Source organism: Lissotriton helveticus, chromosome 3_1 (genome assembly GCF_964261635.1).
Source record: "Lissotriton helveticus chromosome 3_1, aLisHel1.1, whole genome shotgun sequence".
NCBI classification, from domain to species: Eukaryota; Metazoa; Chordata; class Amphibia; order Caudata; family Salamandridae; genus Lissotriton; species Lissotriton helveticus.
In genome coordinates, this window is record NC_136061.1 from 429,445,779 (window position 1) to 429,460,941 (window position 15,163).

Genomic DNA, 15,163 nt, shown 5'->3' on the forward strand with positions numbered 1-15,163 from the left:
TGGAATTTGCACCAGAGGGTTCCCCTGTCCACTTGGTAGACAGCCGCCCAGAAGTCAACAAAGCACCAACACAAGCCCCCTGCCAGCTCCATTGACCTCTTTGCAGCTCCCCACAGAGTGAAACAGTGGTCTATTGTAGAATATCTTGGTCTAACCCCCCTTGCTCAAAGGGGATCGGCCCAGAATCGAAAACCCAACCAGCCAAATACTTCAACAAAGTTTGAGCAACCAACTTAGAAGCAATATCAGTCTAATCAAGTGATAATTAGCAGGTGCAATTCCGACAAGTCCGAAGTACTTTTCTTTGGGTGTGACACCGAACCTGACTGGCAGACTTGGTGGCCACGGGATATGTTCCCTCCATCCTGCTCCTCTCAGGTTGCAAAGAATCTAGGGGTGAAGTTGGATAACAGGTTAACCCTGAAATCTCAGATCCTGGGGGTGTCGGGCATGTGCTTTGGCATCCTTAGGATGCTGCGGAGGTTCCTTCCTCTGTTATCCGTGGAACATAGGACGCTGACAGTTCAGGCTCTGATTGGGTCCAGGTTGGATTATTCCAACATTCTCTACCTGGGCCTTCCAGAGTACTTGCTGCAGCGCCTTCAAGTGGTGCAGAACGCCGCGGCCAGGGCAATCTTCGGCCTTAGTAGGCGCTCTAGTGCCTCGGGCTTGCTGGTAACGTTACATTGGTTGCCCATTCGCAAGAGGATCGCCTTTAAGGCTCTGACCTTGGTCTATAAAGCTCTTCACAAGGAGGGAGCTAAGTACCTCCAAAAGAGACTGGTCTTTTATCATCCGACCAGGTCTCTGAGGTCGGAATCCCTGCACCTTGCTGTTGTCCCTCGGGTAAAGAAAGCGCGCCTTGGCGGGCGCTCTTTTGGATTGCTGGCATCTCAGCTATGGAATTCTTTGCCGCTGGCTCTGCGGGGAGCCACTAGCTTGCTGGCTTTTAGGAAGGGCCTTAAAACGTGGCTTTTTATTCAGTAGCCGTTCTCTCTTGAACTCCTGGCTCACTGCTCTTTTAGTCTTTCATTTGGTGTTATGTTATTATGTTGCAGCTGTCTTTTGCCTTCTCCAATAAAAGCGCCGGGACACTCTTTTTGAGTAGCCGTGCGCTATAACAATGAACTAATAACATAACATAACATAACATAACAGGTTGGTACAATTTGCCTTTTTTGTCGATGGGCTTCACTATGTCTCCTTACCAAGAATTTTGAGACATAGTCTAAAACTCGTACCCACTTAAAGAACACACTCAGAGTTAGACTCCATTTCCTAGGATCCTTCTAAAAAATCACAGATGGCAAACCATCGGGGCCACCTGCCCTGGAGGCTTACATATTGCTGATTATTTCAGACAGAATTACTGGCATCTGAGTATTTGAAAATGCCTCTACATCGGCTTGGGAACAGGACGCAAGAGATACCCAGTTTTCAAAATCACTGCCACTATAAAATGAGTGAATAAAAGTATACCAGTCTTCCTCACTGATCTGTGCCTCAAGGGAAGATGGTGATGAGAGGGTTACTGAATTCACCAGCCTCCAGAACTTCCTACTATTTTTGTTCACAATGGCAGCCAACATTAATCCCCAATATGACCTATAAAACACCCTCTTTGTGCAGGCATACACATTACGATAGGCAGTTTTCGAGGCCATGAATGCCGACGAATACTATTAGCCACTCTTCTACCCTCCCAATAATCGTCATCAACCCAACTATTTCCCTTGACCCACGGGGTTTGTGAGGGCCCCACGTTGCAGGCTTGAAGAGTGAAAATAGTTGCTTTGTTAATCTGCAATACAAGCCCATCAATCCTGGTCAGTCATCTAAAACCACACAATAGTCCAACTCTAACCTCTTTGGTCCCGTGGACCTTAAGAGTCACTTTGGAAGAGCCATAGGCAAGAGCGCCATTCTCCTAAGAATGAGGTTCTCACCTTTGCGGCCCACATCTGTGAAAATTCTGGCAGTCATTAATCTACAAAAAACATGAATTGTCAATTGTTCACAACCAACATGCGATAATAGAGACCAACTATCCGCCACAAGCGCGACCTTGCCCTCCCAGTAAGGAGAAAATATCTAATGAATACCACTACTGAGCCTTAGATGGCATATGCAATGGCAATAATTCTACTTTCTTAAAACTATTTTTCAAACATATATTTATTTCAAGTGACATTTTTATTGAATATAGCTTCATTCTCAATTGTATTTTCCAATGTTGTCTGGCATTTTATTACATCTTTCACTGGAAATACCATTTAGAGCCCTTTCTCGAAGGAGCTTTGACCGCTTGTGTGTACTAAACCTTAAATAACTCATCTAACAAGACCTCCAATGTTTGTTAAAATAAATCTTACCCCTTATTCTCCCTCCTGTTAATGCTCACGTCCCTTTCTGATAATACGTAAGAATTCAAATGTGTGTTGCTCTTACTATATAACGCAACCCACAACTAACTTTCAATTAGCTCTTCAATCTCTGTTGAAGATCTTATTCCAGAAAAAGCCATCATCGTATACTGCTTTCTTTGCGCAAAGTTGCCCTGTCTCTCCTCATGACACCAAGTCATCTTGCTCCATTATCTCCATACATATACTCTATATTAATACAAAATATCTGTGCTCTTCTTCCTACAATTGACTCCTATTATCCTGCTGCTTCTCATTTTTCATATCAATATATGTTTCAGTTTAATCCATTCCATTCTATATGAGTAATCACATCTGCGTTCAAAACTTGTAAGTATAATTGTAGTTTCCTTTATATAGCCTTACTATCTCTTACAAGGCCTTGATTTGCTTCAAGTTGACTGGCATGGTACCCCGGAACCCAAGGGTAGTGGTAGTTTGGTGGTAGGTTAGTTTGTGTTGATTCTTCTTTGTGGGTTATAGGGTTAATTCTTGTGTTCTTAAAAGTCTCATGCATCTATAAAGTTTTTGTGATGGAGTTAATGTGTGGTTCGTCCCAATTTTTGTTGGATGAATAGACAGATTAAGAGAAGCTTGAAATGTGATGAAGTCCAGAGAAGTCGGGACATTATTAGGATGAGTGTATCAGTGAAGGAAAAGTGTAGATATGGACCACAAATTGTGACTGTATGCAAAAGGGTGGGTAGTAATAATTATGGGTGCTGTTGAGAGAGTGAAAGTTATTTCTTAAACATTACAGATGCATACAAATACACACACATTATTGCCAAATTGATCCTGTTTTCTTCCAAGATGGATACTTTCTTTACTTTTAGTTCCTGTTATGCGTGACTTCCTGTCATATTCTTTTGTTGTAAGACATATTGTGAGCTTACCAAAAGCATACAGGTGCTTGGAGCCCACCCTTTGATTACCTGTTACTCCCATTTCCTGCTTCTTATTCATGTCCCAGCTTGTAAATCTTGTGTGTGTCACTCCCACATTTCTTTTGATTAGCTGGCTTCTATGCTTCCATTGATTGCTGTTCAAATGCTACTCAGTTGTTTTGGGTTAAGCACTTTGCGGGAGTCCAGCTGTCTCCCATATGTAATTCTCTCTCCCTACACTCCATGTTGCTGTCTGTCCCTGTGTGCAACTTCCCACAACCTCCATGTAATGATCACTCTGTATACTTTCCTCATTGTTTTCTTACCTGTGTACTTCTACCTTACCCCACTCCGCCTCGCTCACCTGTTTTTTCTCCTCTCCACCATGTGTGTTGCATATACTTCTCAAAAACGTCTCTGTCGTCTGTTATGTTTTCTCCTCACCCCTGCACTCCATATTTCTTTCCCCTCCCGCTACCTCCTTCTCTCTCACTCATTGCTTCTTCTCCCCATCCCCGCCCTCCATGTTGATCCTTCCCCTGGGATGATTTGCCTCACTTGTGCCCTCTGTGTTGCTTCTGTCTACTAAGCCCCTCTGTATTGTTTCCCACCACCCTGGCCTTCCATGTTGCCCCCCCTAACCCGAGCTTTAAAAAAACTGCCATGCTTCACAGCAATAGGTCTCAAAGGTAAGAACTATTGTATTTGCCAATGTTTGTTCCTATTTCCATTCTTAGGGAGGCTACTCTCATTTAAATATCAATACTTGTAAATAAGAAATATGATTTCTGCCATTAGTTCATTAACTTTTTTTATTTCCGTTATCTGATGGTTCATCCCTCTTTTAAACAGTTCTTGAAATTGTACTTTACAGAAGCATATGTTTATGGAATCGTCCTGTGTCTCTCACAGAACTTCATAATAGTCTTTCTTTTCTTTTTACTGCTCTTATTAAAGGAAAATACTTCAAACTTCTTAATTTGATACTTTATTTTACCATTTGTCTACTTTGGAAACTTTAATTCCATTTTATTATTGGTTCTCTATGTCCTCCTACTCCCAAGCTCTCATTCACCTCTTAGAAACCTTTCTTAAATTTTTTACTCATCATTTCCAAATCTTATTTGTTAAATATACCTTAGTTGAATCTTCTTTCAATGTCCATAACCAATAATTATTAGAGAAAATGCATCTTCTTACGATATTTTCTTTATAGTTGATATTTCTACCACATATACTCTACACTGTGTTCTAATCACTTACCTGTTATTGGTACTATCATGTTTTACTAAGCAGAACAGAAGTTGTCTTTAAGCTCATTTAAATCTCAGTGTTTTCAATTGGAAAAAATAAATGATTGTACTCACCTAATCGAGAATACGCAGAATTCAGAGATGGTATTTGTTAGATCTGGTTTCTCTAGTTGGCAATGGTATTCACCTTTGTCCAAATAGGGACCCTTACTTCTAAGTCAGGATAAGGGGATTTCACTCCTAAATAACCCCTGCTCACCCCCCCTGGTAGCTTGGCACGAGCAGACAGGCTTATCTCAGAGGCAGTGTGTTAAGCATTTGTGAATATACACAGTAATACAGTGAAAACACTACAGATGGACACAACACAGGTTTTTATAAAAATAAATATAGACTTAACACAAGACCACAAACGACAAAAATCCACAATACTATACTTAAAGTTGCTTAAAGATGATAAAATTGTGCTTAGTTCAAGTTGATGATCAATGCGGCACAGTTCTCAACAAAGTACCTGGATGCGTAACACAAAGTAAACAAAAGGCTCGCAAAAGGGGAGATGCGTTGGTTCCGTGATCCGGGGGAGATGATGCATGGTGCCTCAATGCTTGCGCAGAGTAGGGGATGCGTCGTGATCCCTACCGGTGCGGGGTTGATGCATAGGTTCTCCGCCTGCAGGCCCATTGCGATGCGCAAGATGGCGCCTTGATGCGATGATCTGGTTGCGATGTGAGAAGATGGCGCCCTTGACGCGGCGATGCGATGACGATGCGTAGATGCCCTGGCAGCCTTGTGACGACTCTGTACTTTGGAGCCGCGACTGGCCCTGTGACGTGCTTCTTTGGTGATGCAATGGCGAATCTCTCGATGTCGTCACGGTTCTCCGGTGATGTGACAGCAGGCAGCTTTCACGAAGACGCGCTTTCTGGGAGATGCGGCGGCGGCACGCTTCTCCGGCGGTGCGACGATTTCAGCTGCGGCGGCGACATGCTTCTTCTCGATGCCTCGCGCTTCCAGCTCCCAGCGACACGCAAATGTCTGTAGTTAGAATTCCCAGCAAGGAAATTCATATTGGAGCTGGAGATGAAGGCTTTTGTCCCTGAGACTTCAGCAGGAGGCAAACACAGTTCAAGCCCTTGGAGAATGTTCTGTAGATGATGAAAGTCCTTAAAAAGTTCCTTCTCCTTTCCTTGGCAATGAAGCAACCACTGCAGGCCAACCCAGCAAACAGGACACTGGCAGAGGGGCAGTAAAACTCCTGCAGCCTCCTTGGTTCTTCTCCTTGGCAAAAGGTTTCTTGTTCCAGAAGTGATCTAAAGTTCTTGGGACTGGATCACAATATTTATACCCCAAAATCCTTTGTACTCTGAAGGCAGAGAGGCCTCTGCCTAGTCCATACCAGTTCCTAAGCACTTTGTTTACATGACTCCTTTCTTCCTTTCACTGTGGAGGGCAGAGACATCAGACGCCCCACAGGAGGTGGAGCCAGCACAGGGGAGGGAAGGCACAGCTCTGGAGCACTTTGTTGACAAGAGTCCTTCTCTCCTTTCACAGTGCAGGGCAGCGACATCAGACAAGCCACAGGAGGTAGAGCCAGCATTGTAGAGGGAAGGCCCAGCCCTATTCAGGTCCCAGGTGCAACTCCTCCCTCCCATCTAGATGCAGATCTCTCTATTCACCACTGGGCTGCCCCAGCCTGTCTCCTGGAATACCCCAGCCCTGTCACTCACAAACCCAGACAAGGAATACACAACCCAGCAGAGGCTGGACTAGACAGTTAGGCAAGAAAATACCTACTTTCTAAATGTGATATTTTCAAACACAGAATATTAAAACCAACTTTACTAAAATATGTATTTTATCATTCAGTTCAGGCATATTAAATTCGAATTTCTACCATATTACCTGAGTCAGTTATTATTATAAGAATGTAATAATCGAACTGCCCATTCTAGCCTATGGAGAACAGGTAGCCTTGCAATAGTGAAAAACGAAAATGGCTGTAATTCACTATTAGGACATGCTACACGCATCAGAGTACGTTCTACCTTATACTTGCAATGCACCCTGCCCTAGGGCCTACCAGAGGGGTGTCTAATATGAAGCAATGGAGGGTTTAGGGACTGGCAAGTGGGTGCACTTGCCAAGTCGACATGGCAGTACTAGACTGCACACAGGTCTTGCAATGGCAGGCCTGAGACACACTTTACAAGCTAATTCTGTGGGTGGCACAACCAATGCTGCAAGCCCACCAGCAGCATTTGATTTACAAGCTCTGGCACACATGTACTAGTGGCTGACAGGTAAATCAAATTACCCAATCATGGAATCACCAATTAGTACATCAATTTAACATAGGGAGCACTTGCACTGTGTCACTGAATAGCAGTGGCACAGTGCCCAAAGCATATAACCAGCAAAAACATATCAAAACAGAGGAGGCAATCCGTCGAAAATGGAAGGGAGACTCACGCCAATTATGCCAGGTCTAACAGTATTAATGCTGCCAAAGGGGCTAAGAGATTGGGTACATAACAGAGTTTCTAGATGTTCACACTCTTTTCTGTAATGTGTGCATGAGAGGTTGGCTATTGATCCCTGAATATGAAAGGACCAATTTAATAGCCGTGTTTAACGTCCCCTCCTTAGCCAAGACCCCTTCAGCCCCAACATCTCTCACGTTTCTGCCTGTCACCCTCTCCCTTTTCTAACCACACAAAGTCTCCAGCACATCATGCCCCTTCTATATGCCACCTAACCATAATGGATCATTTGTTTTTCACTTTACATTCTGCAATCCTACAGGGCCGCATTTCATATGGATAAAGTAAAACTCCATGAACCAGAATGCAAAGAGGAGTCTGTGACTGGACTATGTGCACAGTCACTCTCCAATAGTGAGACATGGTCAGAGCTCCTAACAAAATCTCCCTTGATTTTTAGTGCACAATGATGTTCAAAGCTCAAGACATCAAGACTTATTACAAAGCATGTGTAATCTGAATGCAATACGCCTTCGAAATCAATTTTGCAAAAACACTCGTACAATGCACCTCAATCGTGAACTATATTGTACACTAGTCTATATGAATATTTTCATATCTACAGAGCTTTTATAAATGAACTGTTGGTTACTTTCAGTGTGTGAGGGAATCGGTGCCCAGACACTCACAGAACAACACATTCATTACAGAAGTTGAATCAAGCCCCTGTCTCTGGTCAGCTAGTTCATGAGGTGTACATGTCAGTCAGTCAGTCAGTCAGTCAGGATATCTTTATTCGACTTTTAACAAGTCATACAAAGAAACACGCACAATAAACAATAAAACATAACATAGGATACATATGCCCATACATACATAGCCCAGCATTTTCATAAAAGTCATTAAAACTACAGATAAAGTTAGATACTATACAAAAGTTAAAACTATACAAATTCATTCATAAGAGGCAGAAATAAATCTAATAAAAGAAAACCCTTAAAAATTACTAAGGCGAGTTTTGACCGGCAGCTTTTACCCTCGCTGCGGAAACTAAGAAATTCGCGATGCAAAAGGTAGTGCGGGGATTTGACAAAAGCTGTAAGTAAAGCAAGGCTGGGCGGACCTGAGTGAAGCCTGCTTCTTTCAGGACAGGGAGTAGGTATTTTTTCCTCTGCTCCTGAAAAAAGCTGCAAAACATGACGAAGTGCAGTGTATCCTGCACCGAAAAGTCATCGCATCTACATGGTGGGGCTTCATCTGGCTTCTGCCATCCCTTATATGAACCAAGATGGTAATGTATCAGGTTAAACCTGAATTTGGTTAGCAAGAACCTGTGGTAGGGAACGGTTACAAAAATAAGATAAGGTGCAATTGAGGGGGCACTAACCAAAAGGTTATGAGACCTAACTGATGGCTTCACTAATTCTGCATCCTCACGGTGCGCTTCCTTTCTATACATATATGCCTTTTTTACGTGACCTATATCTTCAACCCTGATTTTGTCTGGACATAGAAAGAGCTCAGGGCGGCCCAGGTCAGTAAAAGATTTAATTAGGTATGCCATCCATGGGATACTGCTATATTTATCTAATGATAAAACATCCTTCAGGATTGTATGGTTTAGTGGAAGATCTTCATTTAGCCATAATTTCAACCATAGAATCAGGGGTGCTAAACTCAGTAGGTCTGACAAATATGGTAGGCCCACCTCTTGATGGATTGAATAGGTCGGGGTAGACTGAGGAACAGATAAAAGAGATCTAATAAATCTGTTTTCAGCTCTCTGGATAGAGTCAAGGTTAGCATAGCCCCACAATGGAGAACCGTAAAGTGCAATGGCCACTGGCTTGCTCTTATAGATCTTTAGAAGGGCTTCCATGGGCCGGGCTCCCAGTTTGCCTGCAAAACCAAGGATCGCTGAAGAGGATCTAATTACCGCCAACTTTTTGGCTCTTATCTGTGGTCCCCATGTTCCCTTTTGATCAAATAAAACACCCAAATAGGGGAATGTCGTTACCATTGAGACGGGGACCCCACTACAAAAGAAAGATTTGTTCCTTTTTTTGGTGCGCTCGCGCCCCATTACCATAGTGTGCGATTTTGATACATTCACCTTCAGGTCCAAATTATTCATAAAAATACCAAATGCGTCCAAAAGAGTCTGGAGGCCAACACCAGTTCGAGCAATCAGCACGGCGTCGTCAGCGTACAGGAGTGCCGGAATTTGCACATCCCCTGCACGTGGGACGTCCGCCTTCAGGCCGCGCAGATGTGCCCCCAAGCCATTGATGTAGATGGTAAAAAGCGTGGGGGCTAAAATGCAGCCTTGACGTACCCCCTTTAAGGATTTAAATAATGGGGTACATCTGCCGTTGTTTGACACTCGGACTGCTGCGAAGAGTTCCTGATGCATAGTGGCCATGAACGAGACCAAGGCTTCTTCGATGCCCAGCTCCAACAAGATCACCCACAATTTTGATCTGTTGACAAGATCGAACGCCGATGAAAGGTCCATAAAGGCAAGAAACACAGACCCCTCCTTGGCTACAGTATACTTCGAAATAAGAAGATGTAAGTTGGTACACTGTTCGATGGTACCCTTTCTCTCTCTAAAGCCGTATTGCAAGTCTGATAGGCCTCCACGGTCCTCAATGTTCTCCCTCAATCTAGCTAACAGAACTCTGCCCAATATTTTTATAGTCGAGTCCAGTAGGGATATGGGCCTATAAAAAGCGGGGTCGTCCCTGCGACCTTTGTTTTTGAAAATGGGGACGATCGTGGATATGGCCCATGTGGCAGGCGCCGGGTTGCTGTTCACTGCGTTAAACAAATTTGCCATTACCTCGGCCCATAGTTTGGGAGAGAACATGAAGAAGTCAGCCGGGACCCCATCCGGGCCAGGTGCCTTGTGTTTAGTGGTTGCCAGGAGCGCTTTTTCAACTTCTAGCGAGTTGAAGATAATGGGGTGTACGTTTTTCCTAGACGGCTGGCCCCTATTTCTGCTTTCGTCGTCATCTCCCCCATAAACATTCTTAAAAAAGGACAACCATGTTTCATCAGCAATCACACAGTCCATGGGTGCGTTGTTATCTTCCGCAAATAGCGGTTGCCTTAAAATCTCCCAAAATCTCCTACTGTCCTTTAATACAGCCGCGGAAAGGAGATCATCCCAGGTTTCGCGTTTGATTGCGTTTTTGCGATTTTTTGTGGCCGCCTTGTAGATCTTCCTTTTTCTGGAGATTTCAGCTCTATCCCTGGGTACAAGTTTTAGTGCCGCTAGCAGTTCTCTGTGTGCTTTCGAGCATTCGTGATCAAACCAGCGCTTGTGACCTTGTGCTCCCGGGGTGGGTTTAACCAAGAGGTCCTTCGAGACTTGGGTGCAGATTGCCTCGTATGCTGCGACTATGGTGTGCCCGTGTGTACCCGGGTTTCTACAAAGCTCAACTTGGGCTTTAATTTTGGGGAAGCATTTTTTATAGAAATTTTCAGGTATCACTTTGGCCCACTTCACTCTTCTGTTTTGATCAACGGACCTCAAAGGATGTGCCACTTTTTCCGTTGCTGGGGGTGCCCCCATATAGGCACCCCAGGCCACTTCAAGCAGAACAGGGTTGTGATCGCTGAAGTGAGTGGGTACGGTGCAATAGGCCATAGTCCAGCTTAAAATTCCCCGAGTTACGAAAATATAATCGATCACTGTGCCATGTAGGGTGCCGGTAAAAGTTGGAATTCTCAGAGCGCAGTCAGGTTCAATTAAATCAAAGTTGGCCAGGAGTTCCTCAAGCTCCTGCCCCTCTGCAGAATGTTCAAAATGAGGGCCCTGTATGGCTACATCCTCGACATCCTTTACATCACTACCCTTGCAGGCTAATTCGCATAAATGAATATTAAAATCGCCTAATAAAATTAACTCATAAACAAAATTTTTATCCTTAGTACTGTATTTAAAATAGAATCTAGGCTTGCGATATTAAGACCATTATATTCGCTATTCCTAGAATTATAAAAGTTAACATATAGTGACTTACAAGCTTTGCTGGTCACCCTCTTGATGATTAAAATGTTATCGGAATCAGAGCTGATCTGCCTATAACTGCCTTTTAGAGCCAGTGAGAACAAGAACACCAAACCCCCCTTGGCTCTACCCGCTCTACTAGGGACTGCAGGTTTAGTGAAACTAATATACCCGTCCCACCAAAGGTTATACGCCGTATCCCAGGTTTCCTGCAGGGCGATAATATGATGCTTGGAAATAAAACTTAGCCATGCATGATCCTGGCGTTTGGCGTTTAAACCCGCCACGTTCCAACTCATTATCTTACAGTGGTCAGTGGATGGTTCTGTATATGCTATCGCAATCTCCTCTGCACATTCAGCTATTGGTTGTTGCGATACCTGACCGCCGCCTGTAACTAATGAGTCGGACGCCTCCTCCCGTTCTTTGGCTGCTTCTGGTTCGAGTCAGTCGCAGGAATTTAGGTCTGACAAGGGAGCAAATCTGTTGCCAGTACCCAAACCCCACTCAAAAGGAGTAGCTGCCTGGGCCTGTCCAAATGGTCCTAGGTTCCACAGAGGTCGTGGGGTTATTGGATGTACCGGGAACTGATCGTTTCCCAACCATTGTGTAGGCCTAAAACCCCTGATGTTATAATCAAAACCCCTTATACTAGGACCCCAAACATTCCCTCTTGGCTCTTGTGCCGGAGGTGGCCTGATGTTTAGGTCGTTTGGGCGATAGGGTCTACCTGGCTCCCTATAAGCTGTTAGTTGAGACCAGTTATTATGATGTCGAAATCTAGGGCCCCCTCCCCAACCGTCGGCATTGGTAGATCTTTTGTAAGTAGGAAGTTTAGGTAAGGTGGTAAACCTATTTTTGTCAAAAAAGAACTTGAGGGTGAGAGGAATTATGGAGCCACTACGTCTTTGGGGCGGGAAGATGTTGTTTAAAATGTCTGGGAGGACCTCGGCATTGGCAAAATTTAAGATGACACAATCCCCTTGAAACTTTTTGGCCTTACTACCGATCCATGGGACCCTCCGTGACATGACAATATCCCCTGCCAGCTTATCAAAACCCTGTTCTGTCATAAACATGTTGTTGGTTAGCCAATGTAACGCTTTGTCTTTTAGGTCCTGGTTGGACTCTGCTTTGCCTTGTGTTAAGACTGGGACGTTGGCCAGCACCAGGACAACCGGCGAGGCTTCCAAGATAAATTGGGCAGAAATGTCCACTTGGTGTGCTTCCACTATAGCATCAGATGCGCTAATGCTTGGGACTGCAGTATCTACAACCTGGCCCACTGCGGGTAATGGTGGTAGTGAGGGTGATGAGGGTGGGAGTGACGGCCCTTGCTGAATGGGTTGCGAGCTACTCTCATTAGGGGTGGCTTCTGCATTTGTGGGTATTAAGTTTGTGACGAGGGAAGATAAATTTTCAACCTCGTCTGCCAGCTTACTATGTACCGCACCCAACTTTTTTACCTCAGATGTTAACTTGTCCAATTTCCCTATCATGGGTTTGATTATAGTCCTGATTTTGATATCAATCATATCTTGGATTCTGTTAAAAAGGTCCTCGTCGATGGTATTTCTTGGCTCAATATCAGTGACAGGATCGAGCTGTTTCCTTGCTCGAGTCGGAGGTGGTGTGGCGGCCTTCTTCCTGCTAAGATGTTTGCCCCCACGTTTCGCTGTAGGTTTCCGACAAGCTCTGACAGCCCTTGTGGCAATTTGCGGAGAGTGAAGGACTACTACCGTGGCAGCTGTCTGCTGATTTAGATCATTGGTGGTGTTATCTGATAAGTCGATCAGATCCTGTCTATCTGATTGGGGGTCAGATTCAGCTTTGTCCTCTGAATCCGGGTCTTGGGACATCAGAGTTTCAGGAGTCCCTGGAAGATTATCTGGCAGTAGTTCAGATGTCTCGAAGCTAAGGGCACTTGTCGATGGGCTTGCTGGCGGAAAAATGGGTGATTGACTCAACCCAAGAGATTGCCTACGCTTGTTATTAATATCGTTAACTACTTGCACAAGGTATGAGTCTAGGGTGTTCACAGACTCAGCTGGAACGGGGACCAGTTTTTTCCCCATGCTTGGGATAATAGCAGAGGAAAAAGCAGAAACCCTGACGTCAGGACGAGCCGAATAGATAATAGGATAGATATACTGCTGGAAATGATGATACGATGACAATACACGTAGCAGTAATGCATGTAGAGACCAGAAACTCACAAAGGGAACAGTACCTTAGTTTGCAGTAAGAAGATGTAATGGGAATGGCCTAGCCTGGCCTTTTCGTGCCTCTGAGGGCCACAGAGGGCCCGCCCTTTGCCCGGGCTTGGCCCCGGGCGTCCTGCTCGCGTCCCGCGACGCTGAGGGCTTCCGACTATGTAGCGCCCCTCCCGTCGCTTTTGCAGCGTCGGGGAACGCGCCGCCGCTATGCCCGATGGGAAGTGTAGTCCCTAGGCGGCGGCGCGACTGGTGGCAGGATTCCGGTGACTGTGGCTGGCTGGACCGCTGCTCCGCTTCTGTAGAGCTCTCCGAGCGCTATCCTCACTCTGCGCTTCAAGGTAGGGCTCTGCTCGTCTTTACCAAGTATGCTTGTGCCTCACCCCCGCTCCACCGAGGGCTTCCGACTATGTAGCGCCCCTCCCGTCGCTTTTTCAGCGTCGGGGAACGCGCCGCCGCTATGCCCGATGGGAAGTGTAGTCCCTAGGCGGCGGCGCGACTGGTGGCAGGATTCCGGTGACTGTGGCTGGCTGGACCGCTGCTCCGCTTCTGTAGAGCTCTCCGAGCGCTATCCTCACTCTGCGCTTCAAGGTAGGGCTCTGCTCGTCTTTACCAAGTATGCTTGTGCCTCACCCCCGCTCCACCGAGGGCTTCCGACTATGTAGCGCCCCTCCCGTCGCTTTTTCAGCGTCGGGGAACGCGCCGCCGCTATGCCCGATGGGAAGTGTAGTCCCTAGGCGGCGGCGCGACTGGTGGCAGGATTCCGGTGACTGTGGCTGGCTGGACCGCTGCTCCGCTTCTGTAGAGCTCTCCGAGCGCTATCCTCACTCTGCGCTTCAAGGTAGGGCTCTGCTCGTCTTTACCAAGTATGCTTGTGCCTCACCCCCGCTCCACCGAGGGCTTCCGACTATGTAGCGCCCCTCCCGTCGCTTTTTCAGCGTCGGGGAACGCGCCGCCGCTATGCCCGATGGGAAGTGTAGTCCCTAGGCGGCGGCGTGACTGGTGGCAGGATTCCGGTGACTGTGGCTGGCTGGACCGCTGCTCCACTTCTGTAGAGCTCTCCGAGCGCTATCCTCACTCTGCGCTTCAAGGTAGGGCTCTGCTCGTCTTTACCAAGTATGCTTGTGCCTCACCCCTAACTGTTGGTTACTTTCAGTGTGTGAGGGAATCGGTGCCCAGACACTCACAGAACAACACATTCATTACAGAAGTTGAATCAAGCCCCTGTCTCTGTTCAGCTAGTTCATGAGGTGTACATGTCTGCTGAATAGATGAGATCAACCTGCTGCATCAAAGCTTTGAATGTGAAAGAGGGAAACTCAGCCTTCCATCCTTCTGAGGTTCATGAAATCAGTGCGACAGTAATAACAGCTACTATTAACCACTTCGAGGTAATTCCCTTCAACGTGCTTTACAAATATTGTCTAACTCATATGTGCACCCCAGGCACTTCTCCAAATCACTGTTTAAAAAGCGATAAGTAGAGGTAAAGATGCCTTAAAACATAATGAAGCATTTAATACTGTGTGTGCTGAGTAAACATATTTAAGATAAGCTGGTAATATATCAGTAAGTACAGCACATGCTGCAGTAAACGGCAGACCTGCAGGTTACAAGCTTTAAGCCCAGCTAGACAGCTCATTGTTGAGCCTCTGTTGCATAAATCTGTGTTGAACTTGTAGCTCAAAGGCCCCAATGCCAGCGACATGTTAGGTTAATGCCCCTGCTTAGGAGCTATGTAACATGAAGATCATACATTCCTATTATTTTTGTGCAAACAGCTGGTGGCAGGTTTCAGTCTCAGTAAGAGAGATCACAATTATCCCTCTGGGGTTTCAAAGCACAGCTCAGACACTTCATTTTGCCCTTGGTTTACTTCAGGTTCAAAG